Raw genomic sequence first — 16,796 nt, 5'->3', positions numbered from 1 at the left:
ATGCTGTTTCTTTTTGGACGCCATGCATAACGCCTTTTTTTATAACCAAACAACTCAATTTTTGTTTCCAAAATGAAGCTGCCTTGTCCAAATGTGCTTTTTCATACCTCAGGCAACTCTATTTGTGGCGTACGTGCAGAAACGGCTTCTTTCTCATCACTCTCCCATACAGCTTCTATTTGTGCAAAGTGCGCTGTATAGTTGACCGATGCACAGTGACACCATCTGCAGCAAGATGATGTTGCAGCTCTTTGGAGGTGGTCTGTGGATTGTCCTTGACTGTTCTCACCATTCTTCTTCTCTGCCTTTCTGATATTTTTCTTGGCCTGCCACTTCTGGGCTTAACAAGAACTGTCCCTGTGGTCTTCCATTTCCTTACTATGTTCCTCACAGTGGAAACTGACAGGTTAAATCTCTGAGACAACTTTTTGTATCCTTCCCCTGAACAACTATGTTGAACAATCTTTGTTTTCAGATCATTTGAGAGTTGTTTTGAGTAGCCCATGATGCCACTCTTCAGAGGAGATTCAAATAGGAGATCAACTTGCAATTGGCCACCTTAAATACCTTTTCTTATGATTGGATACATCTGGTTATGAAGGTCAAAGCTCACTGAGGTTACAAAACCAATTTTGTGCTTCAGTAAGTCAGTAAAAAGTAGTTAGGGGAATTCAAATCAATAAAATGATAAGGGTGCCCATACTTTTGCACCGGTCAAATTTTGGTTTAATGCATATTGCACATTTTCTGTTAGTACAATAAACCTCATTTCAATCCTGAAATATTACTGTGTCCATCAGTTATTAGATATATCAAACTGAAATGGCTGTTGCAAACACCAAAATAGTTAGAACAAAAAATGATTAAGATTAATAGGGGTGCCCAAACTTTTTCATAGGACTGTATATTAATCTAAAGCATATAAGTGGGGGCAGAGCTCACTATAACTTTTACCCATATTTTTCATGATTTTGCAACACAATAGTCAGTGTATTTCATACATATTATATTCAATTAAAATGTGGTGCAGTAATACTAAAACTGTGTTCATTCACAAAGAGGAAGTTGCCGTGGATTTGGAAGCGGATTCAGCCATGGGGCACACAGCTCGAGATATTGAAATATATCACTTTTTTCTATTCTGCTTTTATTCTCTAATTGTAAATTTTTTGTTCTGTTTTCTGAACATGATTGGGAGAGCTGAAATCTTGTCTTGAGCTTTTTCTCTTTTCTGTAAACAGTATTTAGTGATATGTATTACAGCATAGTTGGGCAGCCATAATCTCAAGCTGACTCATTGAGGTATATGGGAGACTTTTCTATGCATGCACTGTGCAGAGAAACATAGATAGATAAGCTATGGCATCATCTATTGTCAGTAATGGATGCAATGATGGATGTTATGTGATATTGTCTGTAGAGGTGTTACCTCCTACTGTAATCATATCTATGTTGTTTGTCACTGCTGCGAAAAAACCCTACAGAATTGGCAAGCATCAGTCTATTATTATGCTTTGTGGCTGAAAGCAAAATTTCAGGATTTAGTCTTTTTTTAAAAAAAATAGAGATAGTGGAATTTTTTTAAAAGTGTTGAAAATTCTTAAGGAATATGTTTACCATGAAAACTTAGTTTAAAAAAAGTTTTGTGTTGCACATTTCCTTGAGAGGCTTAGGGAGCCTTCACACAGAGTAAATGCGCGTGTATTTTAATACACGTGTTAAAATAAGACTCCCATTGACTTCAATGATATTTTTTACACGTGTAAAAATACGCCTGTAAAATGTCATTGAAGTCAATGGGAGTCTTATTTTTACACATGTATTTTTACACGTGTATTTTGCAAAAATATAAGCGCGTTTACTCCATGTGAAGGCTCCCTACTAGTTCCAACCAACTGTGTAGATTTCCAGTAAATGGAACCAATTATACTATACACATAAGAAATCATAAAGTCATGAAATTTATAGCTTTCGTAAAGGAATTTTCAAGTTATGCAAAAACTGGTAGCAATGGGTTCAAAATTAGTTAAAAAAAAAATAAAAGATCCTACATTCCACTCTGAATCCCTGCTGGTCTCTACTTGTTCCCACCTCTTCACCTTGCAGAAAATTACTAGAAATATCCACTCCAGTCACGAAAGCTAAACATTGTAAAACATAACTTTTAATATTTATAATTAAAAACACAAACACAAACAGTGCCCACAGACAAGATTTGTGAAAATTATTCTGTGACTGGAAATCCCAGCTAATTCACTACAGCTTGATCAATGAAGCCACAAACCCTACAGGCTACTTCAATATTTTCAATAAACCACCCTATATCCATTCTATGTATGTTGTTAGTGTGTTCAATTTGCAAATCATACAGCAATCTTTGGGTCTGTGTTAACCTCTTGCTATATCAATGTCAATCAAGCCAGGACAAGTGATATAGCTCAATACTGTTGAGACTCAGCTATAGGAGTGGGATTGCTTCACTCGGTGCAGTCTGGTCAGCCTAGTTCATGCACTCCCTATATTCTAAAGTGAAGTCCTCAATAAGCCCCATATACCCCTAGAGTTCTAACTCCACATCACGTAATTGCTTCTACCCCAGCTATCTAATCATTACTAATGCCTTCCTCAACGTGTTTCACCATATTTGGATCATCAGGAGGATCTATATTGTTGCACCTAAGATAGTTGATAGTTGCGGTAACGATGTAGTTCCCGGGGCCTTGAAGGTAGACCCCCGGTACCGATGTAGACATTAGACATTAGACCAGTGGAAATATGTGCTTTGGTCTGATGAGTCTAAATTTGAGTTCAATGTGAATCTACATTTGTCATAGTCATCAAAATACAGAAAACTCTTTGAATGAGAAGGTGTCCAAACTTTTGGTCTGTACTGTATAGACTTCTGGCTAGAACAGTCATTGCGATAACATGATGATGTAATGATTAGAGATGAGCGAACACTAAAATGTCTGAGGTTCGAAATCCAATTTGAACAGCCGTACACTGTTCGACTGTTCGAACGGATTTCGAACCCCATTATAGTTTATGGGGGGAAATGCTCGTTTCAGAGGTAGGCAAAATTCAATAAAATTATACTTACCAAGTCCACGAGTGACGGTCGGGCTGGATTCTCCTTGAAGTCTTCTCCCAGCGCAGCGCCCCCGCGGTGTCTTCCAGCTTGAATTCACTTTGCCTAGGCATCGGGGCCTAGGCAGAGCCGACTGCGCATGCGCGGTCGACTCTGCCCGGCCCGACGTCTGAGCAGAGTCGACTGCGCATGCAAGAGCATGCCCGCGCATGCGCAGTCAGCTCTGCCTAGGTATTTTAAATTATTACTACATTCATATATAGTGCTCCATATTTCCCTATAATGCCTAAATTTACTCTAATTTTACGACTCCCATTATAAGGGTTTTTCAGGCCAGTTGACTATTACACAAAATGCACAAATAGGCAGTTTTCCTAAGATGTGCCAAAATCTTGGAAAATGTGTCATAAAGTGTCTAAATCTGTAACTTGCTGGGGGTTTTTTGTAATGCAAAAATAATCCTAAAGATTCTCTAAAAATATTAGATGTGCCAAATAGTGTCCCCATGATTTCCCAGTTAAATAGTTGGATGCCATTTTAAAGTTGGGCCAAGAGGGGGAATTCATATTGCATGTATGAAAGGGGGGATTCATACTGTTATGTCTCGGCCCCTTGGAAGTATCACAAGCACTGCATCATTATGTAAGCAATGATGTAACCATGAACGTGCCCATCACAACGTGTCCTATTCATTTGCAGTAAATGAATGTATTATACATCAGTGATCACTCACATAAGTAAGCCAGATTGCGGCTTATCACTGATTGTGAGGGAGGAGTACCAAAAATTGGAAGCATTGTGCATATACTTCATATATTCCACAGCATTAAACATAGATATGCATAACATTTGCATAATATAGGCAATATGATTTGTCACTTATACTATGCTATATCAATTGGACATCCGCATAAACAAAGTCATTTGCAGAATATTTCCCCATGATATATGCGGTATAGAGCTTTCACTTCACACAGTATTATCCCCAATAGTGGCCCCTGCACACAGTATTATGCCCCATAGTGGCCCCTGCACACAGTATTATGCCCCATAGTGGCCCCTGCACACAGTATTGTACCCCATAGTGGCCCCTGCACACAGTATTATGCCCCATAGTGGCCCCTGCACACAGTATTATGCCCCATAGTGGCCCCTGCACACAGTATTGTACCCCATAGTGGCCCCTGCACACAATATTATCCCCAATAGTGGCTCCTGCACACAGTATTATCCCCAGTAGTGGCCCCTGCACACAGTATTATCCCCAGTAGTGGACAGCAAAACCTGACATGTAGGTTTTTTTCTGTCTGCTTGAAAAGTCGGACATCTTTAGGAACGGACACTTATGGACAGGCACGGAGTGCAAAACAACGCACCCGATCGCCATTTAAATGAATGAAAAATGTCACGGACACAGCTAGTGTACGCTGCTAATGTCCGTGCGAGATTTTGAATGGACATTAGCAGCGGACACTACCTGTCGGACAATGACGGTAGTGTGAGTGCTCCCTTACTATCCTTTGTACATAATAATCTTGTTTTAATGTTACATAAATATGTCAGAATTATCTTATAGGACAAAATATTGAGCTTCACAATATTGTAACTCACTTCAGCCTCTGTCTGGCCCCAAATATTCTGTGTCCCAATAAGGAAGGAATCCTCCAGTATAAGCAGGGACAGGTGGGTGAATGGCTTGAGGGTATGCGAATCATACCATGTTCACCTGGTTCCTTCACTAGGAAACTTACAGAATTATAATATTTGTTAATTAGTGTTGAGCCGAACCTGACTTTTCAGGATCGATTTTAAAATCCGATTTCCGATCATTTTTCATTCAAACCCGATCTCGATCCCAATTCCGATCCCAATGCAAGTCAATGGGATTTTTTTTATTAATCGGAGATTGGATTTTAAAAGCAATCCTATTCGCTATACAGCATGGAATCTAACAATTGTTAGAATCCACGCTGTGTAGTGAATCACTAAGTAGCCAGAGGATTTTTTTTTAATCCTCTGGCTATTTAGTCCCCCCTGGTGTCCACTTACCTCCAGAGATGGCTGCTCCAGTGTTCTTCGCCTCACTGCTGCTCCACGCTGCAGTCTTCTTCGCCTCGCTGCCCCCTGCCTCCCAGGTTAGGAGAGTGTGGGCAGGTTAGGAGAGTGTGGGCAGGTACTGGGAGGGGAGACGTCACGTCTCCCCGCCCTGTACCCGCTCACACTCTCCTAACCCGCCCACACTCTCCTAACCTTGGAGGCAGGGGGCAGCGAGGTGACAAAGACTGCAGCGTGGAGCAGCAGCGAAGTGAAGAACAGTGGAGCAGCCATCTCTGAAGGTAAGTAGCTACTAGAGATGTTACTTTAGTCTCCCATTAGAATGAATGGAGGCAGCTGGCGCGCAGGGGGTTAAGGCTTTGTGCCGGCTGCTTCCATTCATTCCTATGGAACCGCAGCGGAGCCTTCACAATGAGTATACACTATATACTCAGTGTGAAGGCATTGTGGGAAATACTACCGATCTTGATCCCACCTAAAAAGATCGTGTTCGGAATTCCGATTGCGATCGTGAAATTTTCTCGATCGCCGATCGGAATCCGATTTTTTCCGAACACGATCGCTCAACCCTATTGTTAATATAGAGTTAAACTACAACCCTGTCCAGACTTCTATACTATTATGGTGATTGTCGGATCTTTAAACATGGAGGACGCTTCACTGTATTACACAATGGAGACCTCATGGCAATGCCTATGAGCAGAACCCAATTTGATTGTGGGTATTGATAAGAGATGGGCAAATCAGTTCATACCGAGTCACGTTCATTCTTACTTACCTTCCCTCACCTCTTTTGGTGCTCCTCGTGGCATCCAGCGCTCTTCTGTGACACTCTCAGTGATAACCTGGGGATGCCGAGCATCATGACGTCATTAAACTTGGTGTTGTCCATGTGACTGCTGGTGGCCCAATCACTGGCCTCAGCCATGACCCTTGGACCAATGCCTTCATAGAAAAGCTCTGGACTTCACCAGGAGAGTGCTGAACGCTGTGAGGAGGTCTAAAAGAGGTAAGGGAAGGTGAGTATGAATGTTTTTTTTTTATTTTTAACACCTCTCTGGGAAACAGCCCAGTCCCGAACAGATTAATAAAACTGCCCATGTTTCTCTGTGTGCATCTACCTGTTTTATAGACTGTGATGTATGGGGGATTCAGAAGCTCTGGTTTCTTTCCCAAAAGCAGTCTTTATTGCAGCAGACAAGCTTAAAGGTACAGGTAGTGCTGCTCAGCCGTTCAGCATGTCAAAACAAACAAATGAAAATAAAGACCTACGCCTGTCCGGCAGCTTATTAAAAAAGTTCTTCTCTCACTAACCAGGGGGTCAGCCTACTGCTGACCTTCAAAGAAAACAGGGTTTACAAGTAAACAAGGGGTACACATACCCGGCACTTTAACAGCGTCCTTTTTGGCAGAGCTTTCTCAGGCTGGTTGACTGTGTCAGTGTTTTAGTCTCTCTCCTCTCTCCCACTAACCAGCACACCTGTGCTACTTACAGAGCTCTGCTGGTCTGTTTCCAAGCCTGGGATGGATTGCCCTGCAGGACTGGCCCGAACTTTACTCCAGTCCGGGACCTACAAGCTAAACGCCTGTGCATACTGCAACAGTCTTGGGGAAAAATAGCGATTCTCCCACACTATACCCCTCTCCACTTCACAAGACCTAGATACAATCCATCATGTATCATTTTTCTTGTGTTTTCTCCATACATGGAGTTTAATAGGCTTTTTAGTATGGATTGATGATGTGCAACAGCTATTCATCAGGCACCTTGGCATGAATTTGTTCATTTAATTGGTGCTAATATGTATCACTTATCACTTTACTCATTACCAAGTGATGACTGTCATCTAGTGTTTTATAATAGGCTTGATGTGCTTGCTGATCACATTTAGTACTTTACCTGTTCTACCCATATAGCAACCTTTTTTAGAGTATCATAAAACTTCTACTATGCTAAAACATGAAAGTAAGTGTACAGCTAGAGCTTGCACTTTTAAGATCATGTATCAGGGCTGGTGTCCGCACCAGGCAAACCTAGGCACTCGGCTGTTGGGTGCTGAGTGCGACTGCTGTTTTTTGTTTTTTGACTTCCCCAAAGCAAGTCAGGCCGTGGGCCCATGGCATGGGTATTTGTTGTGAATACCCTGCGAGATTCATCTTGTGAGGATTGTCTGACAGTTTAGTTCAGACTGGATAAGTGAAGACACTTCAGGCCCTGTAGTATAATGATTGGAAGCCCAAGGAAGGTGAGCAAACATGAAAAACAGTGTTACTTACCTCTTCTGAGCTCCAGCACTACTCCCTGCTGTCTTCGACCCTCTTCAATGATGACATAGAAGTGAGTTACACTGGCGTCATGACACGTAATGATTCCAGCATAACCCACATCTTTGTTGTAATTGAAGAGGGCTGAAGAGAGCAGGGAGTTACGCCAGAGCCTAGAGAGATAAGTAAAATAGTTTTTTCTGTTTGTCACCTTCTCTAAAAAGACCCCCAAGTATAATAATAGTTCATGGGTTGTGAACCCCAAATATTTCAGGTTCTACTGAACCTGAAATTTTTGCAAGGAACATTGTAGGGGCCACTATGACACATAATACTATGTGAAACGGCCAGGTTCTGTATTATAGTCCACTCCAGTAGGACTGCCTCAGCAAAAAAAAAATCCAATTTTGGTAGTTTATTTGTTAGGAGTTGCTCTAAAATGGGCCCACTGAATGGGTTTGCAAAGTGACTGCCTGTGTGAGTCTTCTGCCTCTCCATGGAGAAACCGTCTTTTTTAACTGGACACAAAGTCGGACATGTAGGACTTTGTGTCCGGTTAAAAAAAAAATGGTTTTGAAGCGGAGAGGAAGATGCTCATGGGAGGTCACTTTGCAAACCCATTCAAGTGAAATCAATAAGTATATAGTTTAACTTTTACAGAAACTATGTCAATTGCTCCTTAGCTGTCAGTCTGCCGTGTTATAGGAATGTTGTACCCCCTTCAATATAATGTTGCCAGAATGCCATACTTTTAGGAATGCAGTAAATGTCTACCATAGTGCAGCTATAATAATATCTAAGGAGACAAGAGCCAAAAGATGTATACTTGTAAGCATGTTAGCAGACTGTTGACAGTGTATATATTTTATATTCTCTTTATTTATACTGATGACCTCTTTCAGAGTAGCTGTTTTATGATGAGACTAATTCATATGTCACTTGTACTTGCACTTAGCACACATTGCATTTATTACTTGCACTTCTTATTCGGTCTGTAAAAACATGATGGAGTAGAAGATCTGTTCCATTAAAATCCTAATACAACTTGCGGCAGAGGCTTTGTGTATGTCAGGTTGTTTCAGACATCTTTTCTAAAATAACCTTATTATGACCATCTACTGTATTGATTTGCACTAAGCAGAATAACAATTCTATGGGTCATTCTGTAACAACCTGGACAGCCTGACTATTGATTTCTTCACATAACATCAGCATCACAGTACATTGCAATGCAATGTTTAGCAAATGCTAAACAATAATATTTTGCTGCTCTTAAAGCCACTTTAGAGTTATATTAAGCTGCTTGATATTGTAAGAGTTTAGTATCTCAAGTACAAACTGTCTAATGCCCCCATAGTGAGGCATTACAATATACAGCGCACCCTCAAAAAGGGGTGTATGAACAGATACCAAAAGGTTTTAGGCACATGTATTAGATTCTTTCTTAGCTGTCTAATCCATCCACGCTCATAGATTTTGAAATGTAGTTGCGTTTCCTCATATACTGTACCTTTTGTCTGGAATGGCATGTACGTTTTCATTTCAATGCACTCTTTATATATTGTGCCAGCTGCACATACAACATAAAAGACCGCCACTATCTAGGCCAGTAAGAAAATTATATATACAGTATATAAAAACATATGAACACATTTGGTCTTATTGACCTAAAAAAAAAAAAAAGTGTTATTCATCATGAAAAATTGTCTAGTAGAATCGGAGCAATACAAGTAACACATGTTCCAGACAACAAGAAATGCCTTCTTATTGGACTCTAAATTATTTTTCCTCAAAATCCACTACTTAGTGTCTCTAAATATTCAAGGAAGGCCAATGTTGTTCAATGGGGCACTTTGCACAGAAAAGTGTATAAAAATGAATTATTTTTCTAGTGATCTTTCTGCAGAGATAATTAAATGTTTAGGTAATTTTACATGGCACAGCCTGGAACTTAATGAAAGGACCTATTGAGTCCGGACCTTCTTATTTACCAGGCAATTGGGACTGAGAAGTACTAGATCTGCATTAGCAAACCTCTTTCTTGGCAACAAGCACAACTCTATTATTTTTGGCAAGCAATCTTGGAAAATGTTCTACTTCACTTAATTTATAGTGTGCTACCTTTTACTATTCTCAGTTTTAACCTAATACTCAAACATTGTAGAACAGTATCCAGCATGGTGGAGTATAATGTAACATATACCTACACAGAAACCTCATGAGGACATCAGTTGTAGAAGTCATGAAAGATTGTTCATTTGACAGCTATGTTAAAATTTAGGGAGCAATGATCTGGGTACATTCTAAAATCTTAGACAGCAGGTGAGCTTGTGCATTTGCTAAATATGTCCACTGTAGTAAAATGTAGCAAAAGACAGTATAAAATAAAAAATAGTTTGTATATAGCAGTAAAAATGACAATGAGCCAAGAACAGAAAGAATCATGAATACAATGTATATAAGATGAGTGAAGTGACACAAGAGACCACCCCACAAAAACGATTTGTTGCATTACATAAAATGAACGATATATATATATCATATGGAGATTGAGGTTTTGGAAATCACAAGATGTCAATTATATCTGTAGAAACACTGGCGGTTTCTGTATAGGAATAATGGAAGCAGAAAATCCGCTGTGGAATTTCTGTGAGAAGCGATGTGGGAAAAACCGTGATGCATTGCCGCCATGTTTTTTCCCTGCAGTGCTTTTTTGCTGCGGCCCACTACGTGGGGCCTTAGCCTTAATCCTTTACAGACTTTAATGGTCTTAATGACCAAAACCTGACATCATTGCATACTAATAATTTTTTTTTAACCTTTTCATGATGCTTGCAGGACAAGTTGTTGTTATTAGATTTTTTTGGGCGAGAATAGAAAAAAAACAGCGAAAGTCTTTTTCCTCAATAAAGTTTCTAGCAATAGGCTACCCACAATGCGGGATAAATCACATGATACATTTATTTTCAAGTCAATATGGCTACACTAATTCCTCTCCTAGGCAACGGCCCCTTGCTGTGGAAATGCAGCAGAAAAAATGTTGCATTTTACAGTACCAGCAAAGTGAATCAGATTCTGGCTAATCCCATCCACATATTGCAGAAAAAACATGCTGTGGAAAAGTGGACACCGGTGGTTTGCCTTAAAAACCCTTCACACATGACTGTTACATACACAGATCAGCTGTCTCCATTTTTCCAAGAAAATATATATATTGTGGGGCTGTGAACCTAGAGGGAGCTGAAGAGTGATATGGAAACAGGGTTGAAAAGTACCTTGACCACATCCATACCTGGGACCCAACTCTAGAAACAGTGCTGCTGGTGACCTGCAGGGAGCAGGTGGTCCATAGACCAGTGGGAGACAGACAGGTGGTCTGTCCTAAGAGGACTGGGTTCCAAGTTTAAGCTCAGTGTAAGCCAGACTGCTCAAGAGAAACCCCAGTAAAACTTCTTGCCATCAGAAGGTAGTCAGGGTACAGGAAGCTTTACTGGGGTTTCTCTTCTTGGGACAGACCACCTGTCTGTCTCTCACTGGTCCATGGACCACCAGCACTGCCTTTGGAGTTGGCTCTCAGGTATGGGTGTGGTCGAGGTTCTTTTCAAGCCTGTTTCCAAGACTGCTGCTGGATTTCTACTATAGATATGTGTTGACTGCATGCAACGTTTGGGCCCACATCTGAACCTTTCTCAAACTAAGAAAGGTTCAGAGAAAGGTTCAAACATGGACTGAAACGTTGCAATGGAATAAAGTGATTCACTTGGTTTTTCAAAATTTTGAGTGCTGCCATTTGGATCTCTACTATTAATGGAGGTTAGCCAGTCTCCTTGGATCTGCATCCACTAAGCCTTGGACTTTCCATATATATTGTCAGGGTCTGGGGTTGCTAGGTGGGGTGGCATAGACACAATAGTCCAGTTTCTTTAGTTCAAAACAAAGGAGGAGTTTTATTTTCACTCGAAAAGGTAGTGCAGCAAAAAAAAAGGAAACAATGCAAAAATAAATACCTGCCTGGCTAGGTTCTAACTAAACATAGAATAGGTTATCTGACCTAGAATAACATAAATCAAAAGCCAGTTGAATAATTCAGGACACAGCTCCAAAAATATGACCTTTCTGTTGGTTCTCCAGCCAAGCTCTGCCCAAAGTCTGCTGCTGGAACTGACTTCTTAAGCCTCCTTGATGAGGAGACTCTCAACAGCTGAGTCAATGCAGGAACAAGCGCAAAGTGTGGACTGGAGGGGGGTGGAATGTCAGGTTCCACTACCAACCTATCTGCTATTCCTAAAAAAAACAGCCCAATACTGAGCATTTACCAAAATGCTCAGCAGACGAAAGTTGTCTGCTGAGAACAAACATCCCTGGAGTTTTCTCATCTCACCCACCTTAGTAGTCTGGGTGAGATGTACACCCCCTCCATTACCTAACCAGCCATCGGCTCAATATATACATATATATATATATATATATATATATATATATATATATATATATGTATATTTTAACAACTTCTGATTGAATGTTGATTTGGACAACATTTATTACTATATTTTTGTACCACTCATTTTCATACAAAATAAACCATGTCAATGAAGTAAAACTAATTGTATAATCCTTACGGTTCAGTCATTTTCAAAGTTCCAGAAGGTTTCATCCACTGAGTGATGCCATCAGTATTCAGCTGGTATATGACTACTGACTTAATGATAATACTTTCTTCCATCTAGGGATAATCAGTATTCCCATAGCCTTGACAACCATAACAAGCTATGATCAATACCGGTATAATTACTGTCATACAACATTACACATGATTATTAAGTAAAGTTTGTGGATTTCCGGCTTCTGGTAAACACAGAGTAATAGACAGACAAAAGATGTGAAGATCATTTAAAAAAAGGAAAAATTTAAAAGTTTAATCAGGTTGAAATTGAAAGCACCTCCCCAACTGTGAACTGTAGTTCAACACTATTAACATGCTGTGCATTGTTTTATCTTATGGGTCTCTTGATGCCAATGTTTGTGTATAGATCATTGCATATGAAATAAAACACACAATCACAAACTGTAAAGTTGTGTATGTTGCATTGCAGTTACCCCATATATTTAGTTTCTCAGCTTGTAAAGATGGGCCACACCCTAGATATAATGTTGCTGCAGAATTAAGAATTTGCCTGAATTCAGTCATGATATCTGATCAACCCTATATAAATGATATGTACATATATATTTAAGCCGTGAGTCATAACCACCAGAGAATTTGCTACGCTATATATTTTACTTTACTTTGGATTATTTTACATTTTACCATTCTTACTGTTTGAACTTTTCAAAACACACAACAAAAATATTACCTGATGAATGAAACTTTGGGATAATACATCATGCCAGTAAAATGTTAGCAATATATGTACTCAAATGTTCCACAACAACAGAAACTTGGAAGCGCTATGTAATATGTTTGGAACAATATTTTCCAAGCAGAAATCCTACACTCCTAAAATCTAATGTCTCAATAATGGTGAAATTCTTAGAAAAGTATACCTATATATTTATCTGCCACAGAAACAATGATGATGGGCAATGAGCCCTTTTCAGATACTGTACTAGCCTACGCAGAAAATCACACAATTCCCATCTCTACAAATGGAACAGTTATCGTCAAAGACAAATGAAAGGATCTATAGCATTATAGACATAAATAAGGCAATGCCAGATACCACAATAAATAAAAATTGATCAAATTACATGGCAGGATTGCAAGAAATACACTTTTCTATTATAGCACAACCAATATCATTTTCTATTAACCAACACTGCAAAAAAAGTGACTCACGCTGCAGTGTTTTGTAGAATCTATAGTGCAAAACCTTTTTTTCCAGAGTTTTTTGGCAGTAGTGTTTTATTGTTAGAACTACAAAAAACAAAAAAAATCCCCCAAAACAGGCTAATTTTGGAGCATTTTACATGTTAAAAGGCATAAAAGCAAGTGGCAGTGTGTGGTGAAACTAGCAGATTTTATTTATTTACAATGCAATGCAAGGAAATCTAACCAGTCAGGAAAAACTGACCCCATTGTATGACCCCATGCACTACAATGAGTCTGTGTGAGGTCTGAGGTCAGATTGTCATACCTTGCCTGCACGACAGCCACGAATGTTAGCTCTTAGACAGTGTAAATCTTCTACATGCCATCTACATTATGCATTTATTCATAAAAATATAATTGCTATATCAAGAATTTTACAGTCCTGAAGAGGGAATTCACTTACAGAATACCAGGTGAAGTGTTTATGAGGAAAAAGACAGAGGCACAAACAGACTCCATGCAGATGTCGTAATTGAATATTAAGTCAGGCTCCATTGCTGTAAGTTTTATTTTGCCGATATTCTATTATGCCATACTCTTCACATAGCCTTGTCCAATGAGATTTATACATGGGGATCTATTTTCATATAGTATGGAAATTATCCAAAGTTCATAGGAAAGTATAAAGTACAGAAATAATGATGTTTTCTAAATGATTTCATATGGAAAAATATATGGTTTCTGTGTTGCTACTGCTAAGTGCTCCTGTAATGATGGTAGATTTATCAAACAGTAAATTAAAACATTGCAGTCTAGGATTTTCCGAAACCTAATCCGTCATCCCAGTTGGTTTAGAAACAGAAAAGAAATTGGAGAGCACTAGATTTATTTAGTTTGCCATCCACACTGGCAGCACATCAGAGGTTAAGCAATTTTCAGACAACTTGTATGAGTCGTCATTTCATATACTGTGTAGCTGTTTTCATGAGATGGTGATATTAGCCATTACCACAGCTTGATGTAAAATCTTTAACCACTAATGTGAACATGCTTGGAGACAGAAAATAATGACTGAAGCTGTTTAAAGAACTCGTGTCCAACTGCTGCTTGATTTATCCACTAAGTCATGAGCCGAGCTTCGTGTGCAACAGTAATTGGTCTGTTGAGGCTTCAGACTTGAATTACCAGGTTCGGTGTAAGATGATTGGAATGCAGTATTCCATAAGATGAAGCTGTGTTCTGGCAGGAAAAGCCAGGAATATATTGCTAGAATACATACTGGTATGAAACAGGCTATAGATCAGCAAGCCAACTTGGATGTGGAAAAATTGTTTTTTGACAGACTGGATTACCTATCAGCATTACCCGATAATAACCAGTGGGGAGGGTGAGTTTTAGCAATTATTGAAAGTGCACAGTGAGCATTGTCCTCCACTGTGTGATGAACAAATGGAGCATTAGTGAACACAGCTCATAAAACAAGCTTCAGAGAGCAAGGGAGATTCAATACTTGGATACCTTCCATGTGAAGGAGAGATTACAAGGAATATTACATGTCATGTTTGTTCATAGTTACATTAGGCTCAAGGAGAAAGCATATGAAGAAAAAGGAAAATGTACATTAGTCAGACAATCCAGGCTTACCGCATTATGTCTCCTTGATACTCATAGATCAGATAAACAATGACTTACTGTAATTCTCTTACAATGCCTGTTATTAGAGTCAATTAGACAATAGGTGAATTAGATACTTGTTTCCAGAGCAAAGAGGACGATTAATCCAACGGCACAACTTATTATTATGCAAATGTTCTGAATTTAGTTTCAATTGAGGGTGCACTAAAATTACCATAGCCATATAACTTAATACATAGATATATCTATAGAGCCACATGATCCAACTTATCTTGACAGGATCTGAAATCAGACTGATTTTAAGGGACGTAGCTGTGGGCAAACATGAACTGAATCAACTATATTATTTAAGATAAGCAGACAACTAGACTAAACGTGGCCATACACCTTGATTTCAATGAAACCCCTGTGCATATGCACACTTGACTTGGTTCATCATTCATCAGTAAGGTTAAGCCGATCTTGAGATTTCAGGATCGTTTTTAAAATCCGATTTTCGATCATTTTCCAGCCAATCCCGATCGCGATCATGAAATTTGCTCGATCGCCGATCGAGATCCGATCTTTCCCAATCCTAATCGCTCAATGCCATTAATGATATATACATGAATAGGGTTGAGCCATTCTTGAGATTCCAGGTTCGTTTTTAAAATCAATTTTCGATCATTTTCCAGCCAATCCCAACCGCGATCATGAAATTTGCTCGATCGCCAATCAGGATCCAATCTTTCCCGATCCCGATCACTCAACCCTATTCATCAGATCTAAATAAGAATAGGTGGTTATGCCTCTAGCAGACATCTATGGTCGTTGTTGTTCTAATTTGAGAACTCCATATTGGACATGTAGAAATTCACTATGCCCAACCCTTCTTTCCCCCAACATCAGCCATCCAGTAACCACCATGCACATGGTCAGACAGTCTACCGGAAAGTGACAGATTTGATGAACATTCATCTAAATTATATAATCATGGTAAGGCTGTGGCCACATGTTGTGGAAAAGCTTGTTGTAGACTTTGCTGAAGTTTCTTGACCCAAAGACAGGAGTGAATTTAATAGAAGGGAGAAATGTTAATGCTTCCTTTATAGTTGTCATTTCTTTTCAGGCCACTCTTGGTCTTCACTTAAATAACAATAGTAAAATCTTCAACAAAAAATTTTGGTTTTTTGTGCACTCAGCCTAAAAGCCTTGTGCACACCACTGTACTTTTTATCCGCAATTATGGATGAAAGTACAGACACACTCATTTCTTTGGCCCCATACACATACAGTTAGGGCCAGAAATATTTGGACAGTGACACAATTTTCGCGAGTTGGGCTCTGCATGCCACCACATTGGTTTTGAAATGAAACCTCTACAACAGAATTCAAGTGCAGATTGTAACATTTAATTAAAAGGGTTGAACAAAAATATCTGATAGAAAATGTAGGAATTGTACACATTTCTTTACAAACACTCCACATTTTAGGAGCTCAAAAGTAATTGGACAAATAAACATAACCCAAACAAAATATTTTTTATTTTCAATATTTTGTTGCGAATCCTTTGGAGGCAATCACTGCCTTAAGTCTGGAACCCATGGACATCACCAAATGCTGGGTTTCCTCCTTCTTAATGCTTTGCCAGGCCTTTACAGCTGCAGCCTTCAGGTCTTGCTTGTTTGTGGGTCTTTCCGCCTTAAGTCTGGATTTGAGCAAGTGAAATGCATACTCAATTGGGTTAAGATCTGGTGATTGACTTGGCCATCGCAGAATGTTCCACTTTTTTGCACTCATGAACTCCTGGGTAGCTTTGGCTGTATGCTTGGGGTCATTGTCCATCTGTACTATGAAGCGCCGTCCGATCAATTTGGCAGCATTTGGCTGAATCTGGGCTGAAACTATATCCCGGTACACTTCAGAATTCATCCGGCTACTCTTGTCTGCTGTTATGTCATCAAT

Source organism: Leptodactylus fuscus, chromosome 2, assembly GCF_031893055.1.
Source record: "Leptodactylus fuscus isolate aLepFus1 chromosome 2, aLepFus1.hap2, whole genome shotgun sequence".
In the NCBI taxonomy this organism is placed as follows: domain Eukaryota; kingdom Metazoa; phylum Chordata; class Amphibia; order Anura; family Leptodactylidae; genus Leptodactylus; species Leptodactylus fuscus.
The sequence above is the reverse complement of the archived record's forward strand: the minus strand, read 5'-3'. Positions refer to the sequence as shown.